This window comes from Lytechinus pictus, chromosome 3 (assembly GCF_037042905.1).
Source record: "Lytechinus pictus isolate F3 Inbred chromosome 3, Lp3.0, whole genome shotgun sequence".
In the NCBI taxonomy this organism is placed as follows: domain Eukaryota; kingdom Metazoa; phylum Echinodermata; class Echinoidea; order Temnopleuroida; family Toxopneustidae; genus Lytechinus; species Lytechinus pictus.
The window spans coordinates 23,861,356-23,871,428 of NC_087247.1; positions in this window are offsets into that span (position 1 = coordinate 23,861,356).

Below are 10,073 nucleotides of genomic sequence, written 5' to 3' on the forward strand. Positions count from 1 at the left end.
GAAAATCATGATCATGACTCGAACTCAAAGTCATAAAATTTGGCACATAGAATGAACTTACACAAAACATACATTTAATAGTGCTGAAGTCTTGCATTAGAGAATTTTTTTATTACCAAAATTTACACAATCTAAAATACAAACTCTGTGTAGTAAACCATACATTATGCTGGGTATTAAACAGCAATACAATACAAACTTAATACAGACTGACCTTATTAATTCATGGTTGCATTCATATAAAACTTAAAAGTGGTATAAGTTACAAATTCTGCATATAAGCTTTGCCTAAATATTTAAAGAGATTGATTCAGTCCCTCAACCATAAACTTATGTCCCCAGTTTTCCACTTTCTAAAAAGCAAATTCTACATTCTTCCTTGTTCTGAAAATCAAATTCTATATTCTTTGGTAACGTGTACAAAACATATGATAATGCAATTGTAAATAGTGAAAATCTTTGAAATAAATGTTCAATCATAGTTCCAACAGGCAAAGCTTTGGGAACAAATAAACACTGTTATCAGTAGATTTTCCAAGGATGCACAATTTTCTTTTTACTAGATTTGACTTTGATTTTCAGGATTTTCACTGTGTATTTCTTCAAATTTATTTTCATAGTCAACAATGTTTTCCATGAAATTCTTTGAATTCTGGGATTTTATTTTTGTTTCCCATACCTTGGAAAACTGAGGACTTTACCTTAATAAAAAAATATGATTGTGATACAAAATAATAATGATAAAATAACTTCGTAAAAAATTACACAAGAAAGATTACTGATCAACTATGTGCACGGGTTGAGAAATTGGGGGTTTAAATTCTCCAAAATCCTGTGACTGTAAAAAAAAGCTGCATATAGCTCAGCTGCCGGCAGTTGAATCATTATTAAGTCTGCAAACATACATGACATCATGACATGAATACAACATACTCAAAATAATCCTTTATACAATATGAAAAGATTATTAAAAAGTACCTCTATGCTAATTCATAATACTTGCCAGTCCTTGGGTCAAAATAGCAATTAAGACAAGGATCATAGAGTAGATCTAACTCTTCTTCTCCGTCGGTATCCCCTCCTCCTCCTCCTCTTACATCACTGCTTGTTGACTTGTGTCGACCACCATCATTCAGCACCCCTGCATCAAACATAATAAGGAATATTCATTTCTAGGTTAATAGATAGGATGTGCCTCTAAATTCCACTCTATGTGGACTTTTATATTCGTGATGCAACTTTTTTTTTTATAAGCTAATTTGGCAAAAAGCAATGATGTGCGCATGCGCCAGATGTCTGCTCTCAATCCTTGCATTTCCTCATTTCTCGGAACAGATTCATTGTCCTCTCAATTCTATGATTACCCTGCTGGATACTGGATGATTGTTACATCATTATAACACTCAGTAGCATACTGTGAGGACCTTAGTGCATATTTACCATCACTCCTGTTAATAGCATTGGCGGCGGAAGGCAAAAAATTTAGGGGGGGACCACAACATTTTTTGACAAGCAAAAAAAAAAAAAAATATGGTTATCAACCAAAATCTTAGGGGGGGAGCACAACAACAAAAATTTGACAAGCAAAAAAAAAAAGTTATCAACTAAAAATTTAGGGGGGATTGTCCCCCCACCTCAAATTTAGGGGGGGGGGCGCCTATGGTTAATAGTAATATCATTTATGAGGTGCCAATTATCTTGTTGCCTATTTACTGATGGACTATAACCCTGGTGTTAGCTCCAGGTGCTAAAGGTACTTGGTGCATTCAAGGAATTAATCCTGTAGAAAATGGTATGGTCCGAATAAGCCTCCACTGCAGAATTTTCTACAGAACTATAAACCAACGATGCACACAGAGTTGGGACAATTCCCTCAACATAGTCTACCATAAATGTCACTGATGGCAAAAAATGAATGCATAATCACAGGTGCACTCTCAACCAATAATTTGATTCAGATCTATTTTATAATACATTGTATTATATAGCTGAAATATCACCCAGAATATTATCCCTTTCACAATATTATTGCATCATTAAATAGCAAACACACATTTCAAATTTCTTCTTTTTAATTATTTTTTTAATAGCGTTTTACCTATATTTTAATACATGTAACATTACATGACAATTAACAACTATTTAATTTTTGTCTTTAATTCACACACACACACACAAAATGTCATGTAGCTGCAAGTCCTGGGTCTCATTTCAGAATAAGTTGTGGTCCATAACATATAACAGAATCAAATGAATTTTATTCCCAGTCACTCAAATAGTTGGATTTCTGGAACTTTTAACAGTAGCTTGTAACTTTCCACTTTAAAACAGGTTTTTCAATACTCCAAATGGTATGCTCCAAAGAATATATCTCCTCCAAGGAAAATCCCAAGAAAGTTCAAAGAAAAACAGATAAATGAATACGAGATACATCAGCAATTACACTTGACAGGGTCCATTATTAAACCTTGATACAATGACCTTTACACCTTGTAACAAGTGACCTTTAATCTGATAAGGGTCACTTAAGTCTGAAAATGCCATTAAAGGTCACTGTCTCCAAATCATAGTTAGCATATATAGCTCGGGGCATCGATCGACGAGAGAAAAATCAGGTTTAAATGGAAGCTAAATGCAATCAGGGGATCTTTGCAAATGTTGGCCTGTTCAGACAAGATATATAAATACCAAAACTTAAAAAATGGTATATTTAAAATTTTAATTATCAAGCATCAGGCACACACCTCAACCCACACAACAAAAATTGTATAGGTGCAAACGTTTTGAGGCAGATAAAAATGGGTAATTTGATCTTTCACCCACACATGCGGTAAGCCAGCCCACCCCGGTTATACAATTCAGCAGTTGCCATACTTTTAAGACACACTCTAAATGTAAAACAATGCTCAGACCCTATTTTTATGACCATACAGGGGGGGGGGGGGTATATATTTTATTTAATAATTCATCCATAAACATTCAGACGCACAAATCCATCACATGATTATGTAGTTTTGGTATGGCAAACTAGTGACGCAGTTGAGTTTTGGGACAAGAAGCCGTCATGTTCACCATTACAACCAGGGAAAAAATTACAAGGGGCGCTCGGGCTGATTTTGCCCCCGAAATGTTAAAAGGAGCCCCGGAAATCCCCATTTACTGCAGTGTTAAAGTTCATCCAATGTTGCAGATTTACGCAGAATGTTGTGAAAAGTAGCCCCCAAAAATGAAGAAATTTTTTTTTTTTTTGGGGGGGGCCTGACAACAACACTTTGTGAGTGTCTGAACGTAGCTATAGTTTGGTAATGATGCAAAGTTTGCAAATAATACTGAGGAGGTCAGGATATAGTTTAAGAGGTTAGTGATTTGATAAACAGCAGGCCCATTGCCAAAGGATGCATGATTCTAACACCTTTGGCAAAGATTTCATAGCTTCTTGGCACTTGCTATGCTAATGACATATCAACAAAGAAAACTGTCATTTTACTGTTTTGTCAAAGTTGCAAATCCTGTTAAGTAGCCTGCTACATACTTGCTTTAGATCTTGTGTGGGAAAATATATAATAAAATTAATTTTACAACTAATGTATCTATCTCAACTGAAATAAATAATCTCATCACTGAAAAGTCTCGGATCATCTTCACCATTACAACAAATATTTTTCAAAAAAATAAAGCACAGAGAAATAGAAATTAGATTAAGATATCATATGTCATACTCTTGCAATTGAATTTAATGTTTTGTTGTTCTGTACATTACTACCACATTACGTGAATTAATATAAATGAAGTGGGCCTCCAAGTCTGTGCACTTCAAACTTAGACCTAAATTTCTTTATTATTCCACACAATTATATTCTGAAAAGTTTGCCGAAATTCTCATAAAAATTCGAGCAAACTATATGAATATACCCAATGGTGCCCCATGTCGGCACACAAATACATTTTACACATGATTCGGAGGAGGGAGATGGGATGTATAAAATGACTAAAATTCTATATTATTTAACCATTTTGACTCGGAATTTTTATAGTATCTGTCCATGAATTGTAAATGTTAAGATTAGAGTTGTCGCATATCTTCTGTGCTTTGAATTGTGCAAGTACACAAGACATAGAGCACCATGCCATGATTATTTTCTGGCATCATGGGAAATAAGTACCTTGGTATCTCAGTGTTCAGATTTTTTTTTGGTTTTGTTTCATTATTTGAGCTGTCTTTTGAGAAAGCTCACATCAGTTTGAGCTTCAAGAAGTACAGATTAAACAGAGAACTTGTTAAGGTTTTGATTGACAATTTACAAGAAGTCATTGAACATTGAATATATGCAAATCACTCTCTCCCTCCTTATGTTTATCGCACTAAGGTTCTCTGCTATTGATAGCTTGTTATACAGTCAATCATCCAAGCCGCAGTAACAGCTTCAAGGGTGATCAGTGTGACACAAGCTATCTCTTCCAAGAAATATGATGTAAGCCCTTTGAATTCTTTTATTTATTTATCTTTTGCTGATGCAAGCAAGCTAACCCAACATTTGTATGAAACTGCCCTAAAAGGGGAAAAACCTCTGAAAATTTGTATAATCACAATTCTGATAAATGAAAACAATAATGTGAAGAAGCAGTGCTCAGTAGTAGAAGTACCAGACAGTACTGGTAGTAGACAACTTTACTGGATGAAATACTTATCACAGGGCTATTCTTCCACAAGGTCCATAAATCAAAATTCATATGGTATATCCTTCAACTTTGATAAATCTAGTTTACAAATCCCCTCCCCTTACAATAGCACAACAAATAACATATATTACTATAATAATTCTTTAAAAAAAAAAAAAAATGAAGGACAGTGCCTGATTGAGAAGTTAATTTCTTCCTGTATTCAAGAGAAGAAAAGGTAAAACAATTGGAAGAGCGACCGGAAAGATTGGAATCCCACAAGTGGCGATAACGTATGAGATAATTTTGGCGATTGTTATGATGCATCACGTCCCAGGGATGACGCAGGTATTAGAGGAATAGTAAAACCCTAAATGACTTGACCATGTGGAGTAGCTGTCATCTCTCATTTGCTGAGGGCTCGGTAAATATCAACCATACAACTCTTGCTGAGAAATTTACAGTGTGGTCTTGCTTATTCCTTTAAAACATCCAATTCAAATTCCATAATTTGTGTTAAAAACATCAATTTTGTTGTAGATCACATGCTTTAACTTTATTCAGATTAATGGGATAAGGGGCGTAGCTCACAGAAAACAAATGTTTGTGGTTGGTACACCCTGGATATTTTCAATTAATCTATACTGTTATTATAACAAATAACTCACAACCTGCACAAAGATTGTCATAAGTGTTCAAAATTCACAAAACTTTTACTTTTACCTCGAAAGTCTCAATTTACAAAGAAAGTTTAAAATCAGATGTAAAAAGAAATTTAAATTAGAGTGAGAGGGGGGTTTAAATCTCATATATTTCTAAATTCATGGTTGAAAAAGACTGAAAAGGAAAGAGTTGATTCACAAAGAAAGTTTAAGTCATGTACAAATATTTTTTTTTAAGTTTAAATCAGACTGAAGGAGGGGGGGGGGGATATCTTGTGTTTCTGCGTTCATGTTGTTGAAAGCGACTGAGAAAAGAATATATCTATGCCAACGCTTTAAGTCTCACTTGTAAATTTGAAGCAAAGTGTTTGACCTCATATGTGCCTGGGAGGTGAAAAGCAAGCTGAATCACCCAAACTTCTTGATTTTTTCCCCTCGTGGTATACATATAATATGTAGATGACTAAGTGTAGCCAAGTAGATCATACATGTATTCATCCTCTATACTCCATATACTTTAAATATTATAATGCTATTTCACAATTTTGGAAATTTGATTTTTGCAATTTCATGGCTCTCTTATACTACAAATATACCAGAGAGTAAAATCTGTAAAATGAGTAAAATGTATTGTGAAAATTGGCAACAAGCAAAACCACTGCAAATTATTCAGCTTTAGATTAAGACTATAATAATTGGTCTAAATTATTTGGTCAACATTCGACATACTGCTATTTCATCTATTTCCAGCAATCTCCAGTTCATATACTGTCGGTCTAATACTACATTGCTACCAATCTGATAAGAATAAATGAACAGATAATAATCTAAATCAAAAGGTCATCAAACAGAATGAAGGAAATTTATGAAGCTGAAGTGGCAACTAGAAAATTTAAATGACAATAACTTAGTCCCAAAATATAAAGAACTAAATTGAAATTAAACAAAATTGATGGTATAACAAATGAATATAAAGACTAAATAAAGGCTGCCATGCAGAGCATCTACAGGTAATGGATATGTATTAGGCTTCAGTCATCCAATGGATGTAGGTAGGATTCAAACCTGTAATGCTATTGAGGTTTTAAACAGATCAGTATCCTGCAGAATCTTAGCCCCAAGGTATGAAATACTGCAAAAAAGAGAGCATACATATATATGCAACCTTCAAGTGTTCTTTTCTTTTTCGATTCCCTCCTTCCTTTCCAACCTTCCCTTTTGCAGTTTTCCATATCCAGTTTCCACCTAACAACTCTCTACCTTTCTTCCAATTTTCTGTCTTTCTCATCCTCATTACAAGATGATGATGACAGATATCCTCTAAAATTGTATTTGCTTCATGACTTTCCTTCAGATTCATGGGAATTTATTCGTGAAAGCTTCTATGAGATTTTGTCTTTAAGACAAACTGATTATGATCTTACATGGGTGATTTCAAGTTTGGTGTTGAGAGCGTGAAAAGGCTGCTCGACCGAGCTCCAACACCGAGCTGGATTCAGAGGAATGATATCAATTGCATTATCGATAGCCTATAACCTCATGCCTATGTGCTGCACTGTTGATCATCTCAGTTTTATGTGAGAACTTCTTCATGAAAGTGAAATCGGGTAGAAATTACAGTAAAATCTCATCATACAGAATGCTAAGGCTAAAATCACTTCAAGAATCCGAAAGCGTAAACATTATTGTCCATTAAATTGTTGAAGGCTTGAATGATTTGCACTTAATCTTAACTGTAAAAATCTCATTTCACGGGGATATTTCATCTTGTTCGCCATCTGTTCATGGGCTTCAACTAACCAACACCAACACCGAGCTTGAATTCATGATTTTTCCCAATCCCTGGAGGTTGACGTTGGTGAATTGGAGAATTACACGAAGATCGTCAACACCAGTTGTGATACTCGGTTCAGCAGACGACATTCAACACCAGCGCTCAAAACAAACTGCCGGAAATATGTCACATTTTCCGAGGTCAATCCCAACACCAGCATGATTCAAGTACGGTGTTGTGGCTGGTGTTGGTGTTATCATAACACCAACACCAAATTTCAACACCGGACTTGAAATCACCCAATGTCATTTCATACAGCATCATGATGAATGAAATTCAAGATGTTTATATAGGTCACATTGTTGCTGTGGGTATCTCAAATTTATGTCAAAATCACTTGTTTAGTTTTTACGATTATATATTCAGGGATGCCACTAGATTTCCTTTAAAAAAATCTGAAAATGTTTGGAGGTCAGGAGCCAAAGCCCTAAGCATGGTCCAGGCCCCTGTAGGAGATTAGGGTTCTGGACTTCTGGGGCAAAGCCCCCCCCCCCCCCCCCCCCCCCCCCCATCGATGATGCTTAATTAACATTTGACAACCCAAATGCCATCAAATTAACACTAATACACACATTTTAATAAAGTGTCAAATTAGTGGCATTCTGGAACAATTGCAACATACTGAAAATCATATATACTCTTGTAATAAGATGTCATCCATCTACAGTACTTGACAGGAGTTGGAATTCCGACTTATTCAGAAAAGTGGCATTCCTGTGCAGATAAATTCTACCTGTTCCTACAAAGCAATCATATTTTGAACTCCTTCCAATAGAAAAAGAACTGTGATTGGTTTGACATCAAGAATTTCAATTCTTGATACAGAAATAGGATTAGATGGTGAAACAGTCCCTTTATTTTTTCTTTTTCTTTAGTCTATTCTTGATCAGATGAGATTATCATGAGAACTTGGGAGAAAAAAATTCAAACTTTGTTTGAGGGCCTACCAAAAACAAAAAGAATTTTCAATAAGCCAAAATACTTCATTGAAATTTTATGTATTTCAATTATTACATCAAATACCAGCAAAGTTGGTATTGTTTACAATTACATATGAGTCAAATCAAACAAACATGAAAATAATATTTACGAAAAATACCAGAAACTTTCTTGTAAACAAATGAATTTAAGGTACAGAAAAAACTTCTAAGGAGGCATGAGAACCATTTTCCAGTAGGGGATGCTTAAATCATTAATCACTCCACACATGAAACCTGTTTCTCTTGGGCGTAGTCACGGTTCACATGCCCCGTCATATAGAAAAGCATATTTACACATCACGTGTAGATAACAAGTGATAATGGAATTTTCTTCGGCAGATGGTTATAGCTCCCCTTGGCATCTAACTGGACTTGATTATTCTCCTTGAAGAGTATGTAAACACCATTCCGATAAATATCCCAGGATGGAAATTTAAACACTTTCTCGACACATATCTTTCTCATGGAAACTCTGATGTCTATTCCAGAGTACGTATCAGTGTTTTGCTGTCATTGCCAATTTCATGATTCAATTGTGGATGCTTTGTTGCGCACATGACAATCACATTCCCTTTTCTTTGTTTTTCAGCATTGTAAAATGAGGTCTGCAATATGAAATGGACACCGGAAATTGGATGATGATTGAGCTGAACTGTATCATGTGTTCTCTTTACCATTGTGTGATAGGGACAAAGGAGCATGCACTGCTTTTGTTTAAATTGTTGATTAGTCAGTAAAGATTATTGTGGTTTAAAAGAAAAGGAAAACAAGAACTCTATCATCTTTACAATGATGGTGGTTTCAAGTGATGCAAGGATAATTTTCCTATTTTTTTCAGGAGAGCTACAAAGTATTCACTTTATTTCATTAAGACGGTGCCATGGACTATGAATGGCCTGGCAGTGTAGTTCTTGCCCAGCAAGAAGTAGATGATAGGCTCAGATTCATTTGGTTTTAAGAGTGATTCTACTTTATAATTTCACAGATCAATCAATCATTACTTAAATGGTGCAAGATCCTAAATCTTTATATTGATCAAATTCTCTCAAAATTGTTTATGCACGAACTAAGACAGCTTTAATCGGACATAAGAAGAAAAAAAACACTAAAAGGACAAGTCCACCCCAACAAAAAGTTGATTTAAATAAAAAGAGAAAAATCCAACAAGCATAACACTGAAAATTTCATCAAAATCGGATGTAAAATAAGAGAGTTATGACATTTTAAAGTTTTGCTTAATTTCACAAAACAGTTATATGCACATCCTGGCTGGTATGCAAATGAGGAGACTATGACGTCATCCACTCACTATTTCTTAAGTATTTTATTATATGAAATATTATAATTTTCTCCTGATCGTCAAGTGATACAACGATTAATTCCTCCCTAAACATGTGGAATTAGCAATGTTTAATACTATATGGTTCAGTCAAGTTGGTCCTTATTGTCAAATCTATAAAAAATGAAATATTGTATAATTCAAACAATAAAAAACAAAAGAAATAGTGAGTGATGGACATCATCAACTGACTCACCTAGTTGTGCATATCACTGTTTTGTGAAAAATAAGCGAAACTTTAAAATGTAATAACTTCCTTATTTTACATCTGATTTTTATGAAATTTTCAGCACTATGCTAATTGCTAGTTTGATTTTTCTCTATTTATTCAAGTCAGCATTTTCCTGGGGTGAACTTGACCTTTAAAAAGGGTACAAAATTATGAACAATAATTTTTTTTAGCAACTTCACAATTTGTCTTTTTATACACATAGTTGAACTCATTTTCACTTAAAAAAGGGCTGGTTTCATGAAATGTGTGACCACAAATTCTAGTATTCTTATGAAGCATTGCAATAATCTAATCTCTTACACATTCCAGTTGCTAAGAAATCATGCGGGGAACGGACCTTTGTATGTTTCAGGGCCTAACCTGTGGA